Source organism: Phyllobates terribilis, unplaced genomic scaffold (assembly GCF_046119375.1).
Source record: "Phyllobates terribilis strain yellow unplaced genomic scaffold, ASM4611937v1 Scaffold_5__5_contigs__length_657084704, whole genome shotgun sequence".
Taxonomy (NCBI): Eukaryota; Metazoa; Chordata; class Amphibia; order Anura; family Dendrobatidae; genus Phyllobates; species Phyllobates terribilis.
In genome coordinates, this window is record NW_027362765.1 from 12,431,730 (window position 1) to 12,435,000 (window position 3,271).

The 3,271-nt window shown below is 36.7% G+C and overlaps 1 non-coding gene across 1 annotated transcript; it reads right to left on the minus strand.

Moving 5' to 3' along the window:
* Nucleotides 1–689: 689 nt before the first annotated feature.
* Nucleotides 690–876, minus strand: LOC141150817 (U2 spliceosomal RNA). The gene has a single exon (XR_012246921.1). It is a non-coding gene; the product is annotated as a U2 spliceosomal RNA (small nuclear RNA).
* Between the last annotated feature and the right edge of the window lie 2,395 nt (nucleotides 877–3,271).

Sequence of the window (3,271 nt, forward strand, 5' to 3'; positions counted from 1 at the left end):
TCAACACTGGTGGTAGGGAGGAGAACCAATTAAGGGGGGGGGGGGAACGAGCAGCTGTCTACCCTTAGCAGGAGTGTTGCTGATTACTTACCTTTCCTGCTTCTGCTGGCTGTCCAGCAGCAGACTGAAGGTGGCTGATGCCGTGCGCAGGTATATAAAGGCTCAGAGCCTATTGTGACACGCGCAGCGCTCCATTGCCACATTCCATCTACTGCAGGCCGGATACCTGGCTGGCTAAACAGCACTGAGTAGCTCACAGAGAACACCATAAGCAACACTTTAAAAGAACGCCACAGACCAATTAACCAAACTTTTTTTTGAGGGGGGGCTATTTTTTTATAGTCTGCAGGCTTGAAATGAAAGAACTCAGTGTTCCACCAGAGGGAGACAACGCTTCAGAAAAGCCATTGTAGCAAGCCAAAAAAGAAATTTTAAGTGCAGCACAAAGGAAATAAAGAGGGAGAGCTAGATAGATAGCATTGCAGTACAGTACATGGCAATGCAATGCAGAGTTGCTGAAGTTGAGCCAAAATGAGTTTGTCATCTGGCTTCTGCAACTTTTAACATGAAAAATCCAATGAGGAGAAGAAAAGCAAAGCCAAAAAGTCCATCCAAAAATCCGACAAACAAGCAAAAGCAACAAAAAGCATTGAATTCAATTCTTTCTGATTTTAGAAACTGCATTAAAGAATGAGTGCAGCGGTCCTGGAAATGCTGCAATACCAGGTCAATGCGTGGAGTGGACAGAGCAAGCTCTTTTACCATCTCCCTGTTGTAAAAATCCATTTAATATATGGTCCCCAGATAGGGGACGTATCAGATATTAAACTGATAAGAACAGATTTTTTTTAATTTGGCTATCCCCTGCAGAGGGATAAAACCGTTTATTAAAACTTTAACAAATTACAAGAATAATTAAACAAATACCAAACCTTATAGACAAATGAAATTTACAAAACAAAAAAATACAAAATTTTAAATAATTAGGTTCCATTGGTCAACAAGCCATTTTTTGGAAATATGTACATTCTTCTTTTTGTCAATTAAATAATAAGTATACATTTCACATAAACATAAACTTAAAACATCATTCACTGATAAAACATCTTGTTTAAAAATAGCAATATTGCGCGCTTTCCAGAGAGATGACTTGGCGCAGTTCACTGTCTTCCAAGCCATTGTGTACTGGTCCATTGTGGGGCATTCCATAAGTCCGTATAGCACAGTTTTATATGTAAAGTCCTTGAGGTCTGCCACCCTTTCCAGTAGGGGGAGCAGTCTTCTCCAGAAATCCTTCGCAAAATTACATGTCCATAATAGATGTTCCACCGTTTCCTCGTCTTGGCATCCGGCTCTTGGGCAGATGGCAGACCTCACAAATCCTCTTCTGTATTGGAATGCTCGGCAAGGAAGACAGCGGTGCGTGCAACTCCAAGCCAGATCTCTCTGTTCATTAAAAAGATAAAAACCGTTAATCATTTTCCAGATAGACATAGATTTGTCATCATCATATCTGTCAACATTACATATTTCCTCACTTTTACGTATTTCTTTAATTAATTTCTTACTATTTCTTAATTCCTCTATTTTCTTAGTCCCTAAATTAAAATCGGACACTATTTTCCTTAAAATCTCATAATGCGTCGACAAATTAAAAGCATGGGGAACAGATATATTAACTTCATACCATCCAAACTTTCTCATAAAAAATCCTGTATTAAAACGCATAAAAAAGGACCAATAGTGATTCTTAAAAAGGGCATTAAAACAGTAAACGAACAGATGGATTAAAAGAAACCTATTAAAATCTGGAAATTCTTTACCACCTTTTACTTTTGATTTCATCACGATTTCTCTTTTCAGCTTTTCCATTTTTGAGTTCCAAAAGAAGGTAAAACAGGTTTTGGTTATCTTTTTTAAAACATTAACAGGCGGGGGGAAAACCATGCTAAGATACAATAAAAGAGGTAAAATCACCATCTTTAAAACCAATACTTTACCCTCCATTGTAAGTCTCCTCATGTTCCACATACATATTTTCGTATTTACTTTCTGTGTAACTGTTTCCCAACTATTATAACCATCATTATTTTCAGTGAATGATATACCTAAAATGGAAATGGATTCGGAGACATTAATTGGTACATCACGTAAAATCATCCCCCCAACACTTAAAATGTTACACTTATTAAAATTGATTTTAAAACCAGAAGCTAGACAAAAGGATTGCACTTGATGGAGGGTGGTCGTAAGTGATGGCGCATCTGTACACAAGACCGCCACGTCATCCATGTAGCCTACAACCTTGGCCTCCAAACCACCGCTTCCAGGCAGAGGGACACCGCATATCTGTTTATTTTGGCGTATTGCACATAACATTGGTTCCAGTGCACAGATAAACAGTAGGGGGGACAGAGGGCATCCCTGTTTCACCCCTGACCATAAAAATACCTCTTGTGTCTTAAAACCATTCACTAAAATCTTACTTGTACAATCATTGTAAAATGCTTTAAGCGATAGTAAAAACCCTTCTGGTATGCCCATTTTCTCTAAAACTTTAAAAAGATAAAAGTGTGAGACACGGTCAAATGCTTTTTCAAAATCAATAGATAAAATCGCCATTTTCCCCTTTCTGTCTTTCACATCCTCAATACAGTCTTTCACTAAATTCAGATTGTCCCATATACTGCGCCCCGGCACCCCACACACTTGATTAGAATGAATAACTTTGCTGATGACTTCTTTTAGACGATTTGCACAAATTTTAGCCATTATTTTATAGTCCCAATTTAAAAGTGTTATTGGTCTCCAGTTTTCTAATTTTGATTTATCACCTTGTTTGTATAGGAGGGAGACTTCACCTTTCTTCCAGGAATTTAATAAAACCTTATTATTAAAAACCTCAGTAAACAAATAAAACAAATCATCTTTTAAAACATCATAAAAACATACATAAAATTCTATTGGGATGCCATCAGGACCAGGGACCTTTCCCTTTTTAAAACTTTTAATAGTTTTTAACACTTCTTGTTCCGTTAAAACTTGGGATAAAAACTCTTGGGATGCGGGATCTAAAACAGCTGTTAGTCCTTGTAGCGAATCATCCATTAATTTATTATCTATATTTTTTTCATTAAAAAGATTAGAAAAAAACCTCTCAACTTTACCCAGCATATTTTTTATATTATTCTCACCATCTATATGGTCAATTATCACTTTTTCTTTTTTATATTTCCTAAAAAAATATCTGGAACACTTTTCATTTTCTTCT